This window comes from Bubalus kerabau, chromosome 3 (genome assembly GCF_029407905.1).
Source record: "Bubalus kerabau isolate K-KA32 ecotype Philippines breed swamp buffalo chromosome 3, PCC_UOA_SB_1v2, whole genome shotgun sequence".
NCBI lineage: Eukaryota > Metazoa > Chordata > Mammalia > Artiodactyla > Bovidae > Bubalus > Bubalus kerabau.
Genome location: NC_073626.1, coordinates 105,043,745 through 105,056,452, shown reverse-complemented (window position 1 = coordinate 105,056,452; position 12,708 = coordinate 105,043,745). Strand labels below are relative to the sequence as shown.

Below are 12,708 nucleotides of genomic sequence, written 5' to 3'. Positions count from 1 at the left end.
GACTTACAGCTTTTCTAATTTAGATAAAAATGATTTTAGCTAGATATGCTTCTGTGATAATATTCAAATCAATAATTTTAATCACTATTTTTACACTTCACTATTGCTATACATGCCCCTACTGAAGGTTCTATGTAACCTGTTAGATTATTTTATCATTTATTCTATCTTGTAATTAAAACATATGCTTTATATATTATAATACATATCAAGTGACAAGCTAATCAGATCAGATCAGATCAGATCAGTCGCTCAGTCGTGTCCGACTCTTTGCGACCCCATGAATCGCAGCACGCCAGGCCTCCCTGTCCATCACCAACTCCCGGAGTTCACTCAGACTCACATTCATCGAGTCAGTGATGCCATCCAGTCATCTCATCCTCTGTCGTCCCCTTCTCCTCTTGCCCCCAATCTCTCCCAGCATCAGAGTCTTTTCCAGTGAGTCAACTCTTCACATGAGGTGGCCAAAATACTGGAGTTTCAGCTTTAGCATCATTCCTTCCAAAGAAATCCCAGGGCTGATCTCCTTCAGAATGGACTGGTTGGATCTCCTTGCAGTCCAAGGGACTCTCAAGAGTCTTCTCCAACACCACAGTTCAAAAGCATCAATTCTTTGGCGCTCAGCCTTCTTCACAGTCCAACTCTCACATCCATACATGACCACAGGAAAAACCATAGCCTTGACTAGATGGACCTGTGTTGGCAAAGTAATGTCTCTGCTTTTGAATATGCTATCTAGGTTGGTCATAACTTTCCTTCCAAGGAGTAAGCATCTTTTAATTTCATGGCTGCAGTCACCATCTGCAGTGATTTTGGAGCCCCCAAAAATAAAGTCTGACACTGTTTCCACTGTTTCCCCATCTATTATTTCCCATGAAGTGATGGGACCGGATGCCATGATCTTAGTTTTCTGAATGTTGAGCTTTAAGCCAACTTTTTCACTCTCCACTTTCACTTTCATCAAGAGGCTTTTGAGTTCCTCTTCACTTTCTGCCATAAGGGTGGTGTCATCTGCATATAATCCAGTTCATATATTAAAGGAGAATTAGCTTCTGCTAATTCTAAGCCTTCTTACTCTCATCAACTCTGTAAAATATTATATATGCATTTTTTTGAAGATTAAATAACTTGCCCAATATGGCATAACTGGTAAGAAGCTGAGGTAAAATTCAAATGTGTATCTGTGTGGATTTAAATATTTTTTCAGGTAAGATATCTCCCTTTTGAAAATTCACAATATATGTTAAATTATTAAATTGTCTGAAAACTCAATACTGTGTAAGTTAACCTAGCACATGCTACATTGTCTTTACATAATTCACTGAGTCCTTTGTCAAAACCCCTGAGCTCTGTACTATTACTACACTTTTACTCCAAAGGGGAATGAGACTTGAGAAGTGAAGTAAATTTCTGGTCACTAACAGAACTGGGCTTTGAACTCAGAATGGTGACTCTCAGCTGTGGTTGGGTATTATGCTCATGTGATAGACTATATTGATATAGGCATGTATAACACAACATTCTAAACTGAAAATATTGAAAAGTATAGGCAAGAGACTAACGGGTACTGTGGCTCCTGGATTCATCAGGAAGAAGAGATTTCAGCTGTATCCTTAAACAGAGAGGAGAATTGAATCAACTCCCTTCTAGAATATGGTGGGTGCTCCCTTCTCCCTGAAAATACTCATCTTTGAGTCTCAGATCATCCAATTGTCTCATCCAATATCCCTCCATGTTACAGGTTTGTTTGTTGTTTGTTTTTTTAACAGATGACATAGGTTCCTCTATCTCTTTGCTTAAAGGTTTAATTTGTAAGGTTGTTGTCATTTTATCCAATAACACTCCTGACATAATTTCTGAGGATTTCAGTATCCACATAGTCATAGATGATCTTACTCATACCCTGGCCTCTCTATTCCTTGACCATCTCCCTACCACTAACTTTGGCCTGTCTTTTTTCAGTTACCCACTCCTAATGTCCTATGTTATATTTTGTTCTTACCTATGACTCAGCTGTTTCTATAATCAGTTCAAACCCTCTCATTCTTGCAGAACCATGGCATAGTCTTACAGCTAGTTTCTCAGCTCTAACAGTTCTTCAGACACAACCATCACACCATGTTTTCATTTTTCCTCACTCCCCTAAATCCTAACATATTATCATATGAAACTTAATTCCATAACCATTATCATGAAAATTCCCTTACATATACCCTCATTTTGCTTGCCCTCTTTTCTCCTCCTGGCACTTACTTGACAACTCCTAGATCTTAATTTAAACTCAGTTCAGTTCAGTCGCTCAGTCGTGTCCGACTCCTTGTGACCCCATGAATTGCAGCACGCCAGGCCTCCCTGTCCATCACCAACTCCCAGAGTTCACTCAGACTCACATCCATTGAGTCAGTGATGCCATCCAGTCATCTCATCCTCTGTCGTCCCCTTCTCCTCCTGCCCCCAATCCCTCCCAGCATCAGAGTCTTTTCCGATGAGTCAACTCTTCGCATGAGGTGGCCAAACTACTGGAGTTTCAGCTTTAGCATCAGTCCTTCCAATGAACACCCAGGACTGATCTCCTTTAGGATGGACTGGTTGGATCTCCTCATAGTCCAAGGGACTCTCAAGAGTCTTCTCCAACACCACAGTTCAAAAGCATCAATTCTTCGGCACTCAGCTTTCTTCACAGTCCAACTCTCACATCCATACACGACCACTGGAAAAACCATAGCCTTGATTAGACGGACCTTTGTTGGCAAAGTAATGTCTCTGCTTTTGAATATGCTATCTAGGTTGGTCCTAACTTTCCTTCCAAGGAGTAAGCGTCTTTTAATTTCATGGCTGCGGTCACCATCTGCAGTGATTTTGGAGCCCCCAAAAATAAAGTCTGACACTGTTTCCATTGTTTCTCCATCTATTTCCCATGAAGTGATGGGACCAGATGTCATGATCTTCATTTTCTGAATGTTGAGTTTTAAGCCAACATTTGAGCCCTTAATGTTGTCAGGCAGTCACACTGCTTTCCTCTAGCACTTCCATTCTCTCACATTCCTAAATGACTATTTATGACCTTTGCCTCTTTGCTCCATTTCCAACAACTCATCCCTCATCATCACTCACATAAATAACAGCCTTGCTTCCCTATTTTAGTGTGAAATCTGAGCAATCAGAAAAGTACTTACTGGGACTCCCACTGCCATATTTATTCACCCACTACCTACTGAGTCTTTCCTCTTCTTTCTATGCTCTTGGCTAAGGCCAAACCATTAGATCTCATACCTTTTTGTATAATGAAGGATTACGTTATATATATTCCATTTGGTCTAATGTGTCATTTAAGGCCAGTGTTTCCTTATTGACTTTTCTGACTGGATGATTTGTTTATTGATGTAATTGGTGTATTAAAGTCCCTTACTATTATTGTGATACTGTCAAATTCTCCCTGTATATCTGAGACATGTATATCTGAGATAAGGAGGATACCATAAAATGATCAAGGCATCAATCCAACAAGATATAAAAGAAAATGTAACTATATAACATTATATATTATTATAACATTATTATATATATAACAATGTAACATACCAAACATAGAAATCTCTGAATATGTAAAACAAATACTAATGGATATATAGGAAGAAATTGACGGCATCTCTCCTCTTTTTAATCATGAACTTTTTTCTCGACTCTGGATCATTTCTAACAACACACAAACATGCATTTAATTGCCCCACATTTTATCTAAAAAATAAATGCTTCTTTTTATTTTGCCCTCCAACAACTAGTCCGTTTCTCTATTTTCCTTTACAGCAAAATTCACCAAAGAGATGTCTATATTCACTTTCTCAAGTGTTTCTGTTTCTCTTTTTCTTTGAACCCACTGCAATGAGGCTTTTACACTCACCTTTCTAACAGAATTGAACAGCAATGACCTTCAAACCTAAATCTGACAGCTAATTTTTAGACTCCATTTTATTGAACCTATCTCTGGCAGTAGACATAATATTTTCCTTGAAAGACTTTCTTCATTTGACTTCCAGAACATCACATCTACTAGTTTTTTTTCCCCCCCTAACTTAGTAGTTGCTTTTCTTCTATTTACTGTTGATTTTTCATCTTCAAGACTTCTTTTTTAACCTCTATTTGTTTCCATCTAAACTTCAGTGACTTTCTGAAGACTTATGGCTTCTAATACTATGCTGCTGCTAAGTCGCTTCAGTCGTGTCTGACTCTGTGCGACCCCATAGACGGCAGCCCACCAGGCTCCACCGTCCCTGGGATTCTCCAGGCAAGAACACTGGAGAGGGTTGCCATTTCCTTCTCTAATACTATAAATAGGCTATATATCACCAAATGTTTATGTCCATCCAAGACCTTTCCCATGTATTACAACTCAATAAATCCAACTGCATAGTAGATACCTGTCCTTAAATATCTAATAAGCAAATCAATTTTAACACATCCAAATACATTTCTTCATCATCTCCCAGAAGTCTTGTTCTGCACCTTTTTTAATCTCTAAGTATTTAGTTCTTCCTATTGCCTAGGACAGATATCTTAAAATTGATCTTGATTTCTCCTTTTCTTCTCAGTCCACATTAAATCAGAAAGCATATCTCATTAGCACTATATTTAAAATAGATCCAGGTCACAGTCACCCCTATTCTTAAGATTCTAGTCTCATCCCTATCTGTTCTCACACATATTATCTCAGTCACCTTCAAATTGTTTTTCCTTCCTTTCTGCTTGTTTCCTATGGTAGAAATGGCTATATTTATGTGTATGTTTTACTTGAAAGTAAATGCCCAACCAAGGTCTAAATTTCCCAGCTCCATAGCATATAGGTGGAGTCATGTGGATAATTCTAGCCAATACAATGCAAGGTTGTTAATTGCGCAGAACTCATTTTTTTATGTTCTCTTTTCCTTCTCCAGAAACCATGAAGATGTTTGTAGAAGACCACCAGATGACAAGATGGAAAGAATACTGATCCCTGTGTCACTAATTAGAAGAGAGAGATCAAGAAATCTACCCATTCAGAAACATCCACATTGGGTTTTGTTATGATCAATGCATATTTTATTAAGTCCCTGGGATTTTGGGATTCTTTGTTATAACAGTTATACTATCTTAGACATTAGATAGTACATCCTATTCTCCACCAAAGCTGTCAGAATGAGCCTAATAAAACATAGGTCAAATGAAATCACTCTTTTCCTCACTTACTTTATGCAGTCACACAGGCCTCCTAACTATTCCTGGAATGCACCAACCACTGCTTCATTGAAAGCCTTTTACTCCCTCTTTCCTATGCCTGGAGTGCTCTGTTGATAATTCTATGTCTATTCCCTTATCTCTTTAGTCAATCTCTTAGTGAAATTTTCCTTGACCTACTTATTTAAAATGGAATCTGACTTTCACTCTGACATCTTATGTTGCTCTTACTCTTAGAATTTTCTCCAGAGGAATTGTTACTATGCCACATACTCAATTCTTTGTTGGGTCTATTTGACTCCTAGTACTTATAAATGTGTCTAGAACATATCAGGAACTCAGAGGTGGGAGGGGGGTTCAGGATGGGGAACACGTGTATACCCATGGCGGATTCATGTTGATGAATCCAATCTAATACAAAACCAATACAATATTGTAAAGTAATTAGCATCCAATTAAAATAAATTTATAATAAAATAATTAAAAAAAGAATGAATTGGCTCAACTCATTACATTTTTCATATTTTCAAGCATTCAACATATATTAGTTGAAAACATGTGGGGTTCTCTGGCCTAGATAACCTTAACCCACTCACATATATACATCTTATCTTTTAAACACACTTGTAGTACAGGTATCAATTTAGGTATCATTTCCAAAAGCCAGAACCCCAGTTTCTTTCTGTTGATGCCTCTCTTCCATTACTTATTATGCTCTGCTCATCTGTTATCACACAAGTTTTCCTATGGTATTAAAAAGTCACTCACCTAGAGCCAGACATCCTGGAGTCTAAAGTCTAGTGGGCCTTAAAAAGCATCACTATGAAAAAACCTAGTGGAGGTGATGGAATTCCAGCTGAGCTATTTCAAGTCATAGAAAACAATGCTGTTAAAGTGGTGTACTCCATATGCCAGCAAATTTAGAAAACTCAGCAGTGGCTGCAGGACTGGAAAAGGTCAGTTTTCATTCCAATCCCAAAGAAAGGCAATGCCAAACAATGATCAAACTACTGCACAATTGCACTCATCATACATGCTAGCAAAATAATGCTCAAAATTCTTTAAGCAAGGCTTCAAAAGTATGTGAACCAAGAACTTCCAGATGTTCAAACTGGATTGAGAAAAGGCAGAGGAATGAGAGATCAAATTGCCAACATCCATTGGATCATTGAAAAAGCAAGAGTTCCAGAAAGACATATTCTGCTTTATTGACTATGCCAAAGCCTTTGACTGTGTAGATCACAGCAAACTGTGAAAAATTCTTGAAAAGATAGGAATACCAGACCACCTTACCTGTCTCCTGAGAAATCTGTATACAGTTCAAGAAGCAACAATTAGAACTGGACAGGGAACATGGACTGCTTCCATATTGCGAATGGAGTATGTCAAGGCTGTATAGTGTCACCCTGCTTATTTAACCTGATGGCAGAGTACATCATGCAAAATGCCAGGCTGGATGAAGCACAAGCTGGAATCAAGATTTCCAGGAGAAATATCAATAACCTCAGATATGCAGATGACACCACCCTTATGGCAGAAAGCAAAGAGGAACTAAGGAGCCTCTTGATGAAATTGTAAGTGGAGAGTGAAAAAGCTGGGTTAAAATTCAACACTCAGAAAACTAAGGATCATGGCATCCAGTCCCATCACTTCATGGCAAATATTTAGGGAAACACTGGAAACAGTGACAGACTATTTTTTTGGAACCCCAAATCCCTGAAGATGGTGACTGCAGCCATGAAACTAAAAGACACTTGTTCCTTAGAAGAAAAGCTATGACCAACCTAGACAGCACATTAAAAAGCAGAGACATTACTTTGCTGACAAAGGTCCATCTAGTCAAAGCTATGGTTTTTCCAGTAATCATGTATGGATGTGAGAGTTGGACTTTAAAGAAAGCTGAGTGCCAAAGAATTGATGCATTTGAACTGTGGTGTTGGAGAAGACTCGAGAATCCCTTGGACTGCAAGGATATCCAACCAGTCCATCCTAAAGGAGATCAGTCCTGGATGTTCATTGGAAGGACTGATGTTGAAGCTGAAACTCCAATACTTTGGCCACCTGATTGGAAGAACTGACTCATTTGAAAAGACCCTGATGCTGTGAAAGATTGAAGGTGGGAGGAGAAGGGAATGACAGAGGATGATATGGTTGGGTGGCATCACCGACTCGATGGACATGAGTTTTAGCAAGCTCTGGGATTTGGTGATGGACAGGAAAGCCTGGCGTGCTGCAGTCCATGGGGTCGCAAAGAGTTGTACATGAGTGAGCAACTGAACTGAACTGATTATAAAATATTTTTTTTGTATTCTCTATCATTTTATATGTGCTTCCCTTGTGGCTCAGCTAGTAAAGACTCCACCTACAATGCAGGAGACCTGGGTTCAATCCCTGGACTGGGAAGATTGCTGGAGAAGGGATAGGCTACCAACTCCAGTATTCTGGTCTAGAGAATTCCATGGACTGGATAGTCCATGGGATTGCAAAGAGTCAGACATGACTGAATGATGTTCATTTCACTTTACTTTCATCTTTTTGTATTCCCAACTATATTTACTTTCCATGAGAGCAGAGTTTATAACAGTGTTGTTCAGTTTTGCATCTCCTGTATATATTACAGTTCTGGGATTCATAAATTAAGAACTCATTAAACTTTCTAGAGTTCAAAGATAACATTATTGCTTTGGATTTGGCAATTTAGAGATTTCTGATAATTATGGTATCATGGTATGAGGAGTAGTAGAAAAAAGCCAGAAGATTGAAGGGTAAGTTTTTAGAGTAGAAGCTATCTCCTTTAAGTTTTTATGACCCAAGGCATGACTCAAGGATAATTTTCTGGTACCAAGTAATTATAGTGAGGCAAGGAAGGTATGGGCCAACATCCTTCAAGAGAGATAGTATTTTAATTTTCCATCTGAATTCATGAAAGGACCCAAAGTATGTACGTCTGTACTTCTAAAGGACAAGTTGAACCAGTATCAAGCCCTGGAAGTAATCATTCTGGTACCTCTTACTTTGAAAACTGAGTTGGTTATCCAGATTTGCTTGTGTAGTTGTTCAAAATTATTTTTCAGCAAATATTCACTCTGTCCTTATACTCATTCAACTTTATTTTGTGGTGGGCAGTATGTACTTTCCTACTCTTTGACTTAAATTGGATATTAGAGAGCAGTATGGTGTGACCCTGGAAATATGCTTACACTGTTGGACTTGTGTTCTTACACTTCTGTATTTCAGCATGAAGAGAAAATTTCTTCAATAGGTATTACTACTGGTCCAAAGAAGATGAGAGGTATGTGAAGTAGATCTGAATCCAACCTATATTGGAGCCAAGTTCAACTGAGCTTAGCCAATATCAGCCCAACTTTACCGACCTGCAGACTATGACTTAAAACCACCCCAAAACTTGGTGACTTCTAATACATAATTGTTATTAAAAAAAAAAGAACTAAGTGATAGAGAACGATCCTTTCCCCTTGACTCTTTCTCAAACATTTTGAAAATGATTGGAGCCAGGACAGAGAAGTTCTACTTTCATAAACCTAATAAAAATACTAGAAATTTTACTGTCCTTTGTGCTAGTCACTCAGGAATAGGAAAAAGTTGGAATAAATCACCTATTGATTCTTTAACTTTTATAAAACCTTCTTGGATATTCCTTCAGTAAAATTCTTACAATTTTCAATATATTAAAACGGCCAATGAGCTTTCCACTTAAAATACAAATTCAAATATTTCCAGTTGTGACCAAAACCCACATGTATCCTTTGTAAGTAGGGATCAACAGAGTGAAACCACTTACTTGGAGCTTATAAATGTTGTCAGTTCCTGAAGCTGCTGGTTGCACTTTGGGAGTTAAGGAATGTTTCAGAATAATAGCTAACTGCATGGAAAATTGAAAACTAAAGACTAAACTTTTTGCAAACATTATGCAGCCTTTGTGAGAGCAGCCTATCATTTATTTCCTCAAATGTATTCAGCACAACATTTTTGCAGCCGAGGTATCTTTGGCCACAAAAGCAGGATGTTATTCTCTTATATCTGCTGCCAGAGGAACTGGAAGAGCAACAGCCTTAAAGGAAGTGTAAACATCTTTCATTTAGCTAAATGGAGTGTGAACTAGAGTTGCTATATTAGAGAAGGAGCCAAATAGACAAACATACACTCATGCGCATGTACGCGCGCGCGTGCGCGCGCACACACACACACACACACACACACACACACACACACACAATCATTTTCTGGCTGTCTCTTTTGAGCTATGAGAACTCAAACACATAATTCTATCAGTTAGCCTTTCTATACTGTATAAAGCATACCTTATTGGAATTTACTCTTGGTATTCAATTGTATTTTAAAATAGTAAACATTTACATAGCTCTTTCTATATGTGAGGCACTAAGCATTTTCTTAATTCACAGTATTTTTTAAAAGTAACCCTGTAAGGAAAATAATTTTATTTTCTTCATATGACTCATGGTATACCTCCATCACAGAGAACTTAAGTGATTTGCCCAACATCACATAGTACAGAGTGTAAGTGAAATTTGATTCTAGAAACCATGTTCAAAAGTCTGAGAGAAGACTGGGTCAAAATAGTGGAGCAGGAAGACATGGAACTCACCATCACCTATAGACACATCAAAAATACATCTACATGTGGAATAATTTTCACAGAAAACTGGAAACTGGCATAAGAACACCCATAAAACCAAAGCTGCAAAAAAAGATTTCCATGAAACAAGGTAGAATGGAAAAAAGGTATAGGGTTGAGACCTGCATCCTGAGAAGCATCTGTAAGGAAGAGTAAGTCCACTCAGGCAGACACTCACCTTGAGTGGGTCGGGGCTAAGGTCCTACACAGAGGAGATGAACTCCCCGGGCTAGAGAGGCCTAGACTCCACTCATGAACAGTGTCTGAGTGCTGGCTTGTCAACAAACAGAGAGTAGAGAACTCTTTACTGGTGGCTGGCTGCCGCCTTGAGGTACACCCCAATCTGAGTGGGGTTGGGATCTGAGCCACCAGGTCCTGGGAACCTGGAAAAAGACTTGACCTAGCTATGCAGAGACAGTTCAGGGGCCTGGGGTGTGGTCCAAATGGAGCAGCTGTGGCATCACAGGGACCACTGTGAGCAGCAAACCAAGGTTTTCTGCTCCCAGCTGAGTGAATACTCTGGCCCTACCAACTCCTACTTGGCACTGGATCTGGGGCAGACAGGCCCTAGAAAAACAATCTAGGGATGCAGAGATGGCCCATGGTGTAGAACAGTGACAACCACTATTGGTGCTTACGCAGACAGCATCTTGGGAACCACCATGTCAGCAAGTCAAAGTCCCACTTCCCAGCTGAGCAAATGCTCTGGCTCTGCACACTCCATTGCCACAGCTTGGTGCTGGATCTGGTACCGACAGGTTTTGGGAGAAGGCACAATCTAAGGATGCAAAAGAGGCTTGGGGGCCTAGGGCATGGTTCAGGCAGGGCAGTGGCAAAAATGTTGCTGGTAGCTCTATCAGTGCCAACATGATTGGCACAGACCTCTGACAGCAGAACAGACATATCAGTTTCTTCAGCTACAACATATGACCCCCAGGCTAGGGAATGCTCCTGCCATGCCCACTTCACACTGCAAACATATGGGGTAACCATTAACAGGAGAATAGACCCAATCTTGGGCTGGACTGCATCTGAGATGAGCTGCAGACACCTATATAGGCAACAGATATGATCTCTGAGTCTATAAATGTTACTTCGGCATTCCCATCTTTTGGGGCAAACTATGCAATCAATGGGAATAGATCTTGCTCAATCCTAACATTTAGGGTTTCTGCTCAAGCAACTGGGAAGGAAACCCTGCCTCTGATAGAGTAGTGACAGCCACAGAGCAGAGAGGAAATCCCACCTGACACCCTGTGCAGGCTTTAGATCCTCCAACAACAGCCTCCCCGTCTGTCAAGTTGATAGTGGCCAGTACATGCTGAGGAAAGAAATGGTTAGAACCCATATCAAAACCAACCCTTGCACCAGACACTGGACACACAGTCTACATAGGGATGATCCCACATAAAAATACACCTTCAAGACCACAATAGACAACTGTTTAAAAAGACAGAGAAATTTATAAAGACAAGAGAAACTTATAAAGACAGAGAAAGTCAAATGAAAAGGCAGAGGAACTAGTCCCAATTAAGAGTAAGATAATCTGTTTTATTATTTAGTCTTTCGGGGATTACCAGACATCAAGTTCAAAAAGAAGGTAATAAAAATACTAACTGAATTAAGAAAGGTTATTGTTATAAATGCAGACCATTATAACAAGGAACTAGAAAACATGAAAATGACCCAATCAATAATTTAACTTATAATTAATTTATAATTAAATAATAATTTAATTAATACTTTAATTTCTGAGATAAAAAAAACAATGTAGAGCAATGAACATCCAACTGAATGACACAGAAAAATAAATGAATAATCTGGAAGATGGAATAACATAAATCACCAATCAAAACAGCACACCAAAAAATGAAAAAAAAAATGAAAGCAACATATTTGCTCTGTTAGATGATATAAAATATGTCAACTTATGCATAATTGGGGTTTCAGAAGGAGAGGAAAAGTGATCAAAAATGTATTTGAAGAAATTATGGCTAAAAATATCCCTACCAAAGAAGGAAACATATATCCAGGACGAGATGGTCAGAGGGTTCCAAACAAGATGAAACCAGACAGATCCATGCCAAGACATATCATAATTAAAATTACAAAAGTTAAAGGTAGAGAATTGTAAAGCAGCAAGAGAAAGAGTCATTTAAAAGGAAATACCCATAAGGCTATCAACTGATTTCTTTGTAGAAACTTTGCAGGCCAGAAGGGAGTGATGTATTTAACAGGCTAAAAGGGAAGGGTGGGAATGCAAAGGATAATCTACCTAGCAAGATCATCATTTAGAACAGAATGAGAAAGGATTTCTCAGATAAGCAGAAAGAATTAAGCATTACTAAACCTATCATAAAAGAAATGTTGAAAGGTCTTCTCTAAATGGAGAGCAACAGGGAACTATAGGAAAGGGAAAATTCCAGTAAGAAAGGCAAATATATAGTAAGGATTGAAGATCACTTAAACAAACCAGTACATAGATTAAAAAAAAAAAACAACAAAAAGAATTGTAAAAGTGATTATAGCTAAACAGTAAAAGGATAAACTTGAAGATGATGTAAAATAGACCATCAAAATCACAAAATGTGGCTGAGGGAGATAAAAACTGTGGATCTCTTTGAGTGTTTAAATTTAAAAATTAGTTTAAAGGGCTTCCCTAGTGGCTCAGAGGGTAAAGCATTTGCCTGCAATGCAGGAGACCTGGGTTTAATCCCTGGGTTTGGGAAGATCTCCTGGAGAAGGAAATGGCAACTCACTCCAGTACTCTTGTCTGGAAAATTCCACAGATGGAGAAGCCTGGTAGGCTATAGTCCATCGGATCACAGAGTTGCACATGA

The 12,708-nt window shown here is 38.8% G+C and overlaps 2 long non-coding RNA genes across 2 annotated transcripts in view; one reads left to right on the top strand and one right to left on the bottom strand.

Moving 5' to 3' along the window:
- LOC129646466 (uncharacterized) overlaps positions 1 to 5,601 on the top strand; it is a 367,507-nt gene extending 361,906 nt beyond the window's left edge. Inside the window, exon 8 of the long non-coding RNA XR_008711951.1 lies at positions 4,932 to 5,601. This is a non-coding gene — a long non-coding RNA (uncharacterized LOC129646466). The remainder of the gene's footprint in view (positions 1 to 4,931) is intronic.
- LOC129646465 (uncharacterized) overlaps positions 1,167 to 12,708 on the bottom strand; it is a 100,812-nt gene continuing 89,270 nt past the window's right edge. The window contains exon 3 of the long non-coding RNA XR_008711940.1: positions 1,167 to 1,181. This is a non-coding gene — a long non-coding RNA (uncharacterized LOC129646465). The remainder of the gene's footprint in view (positions 1,182 to 12,708) is intronic.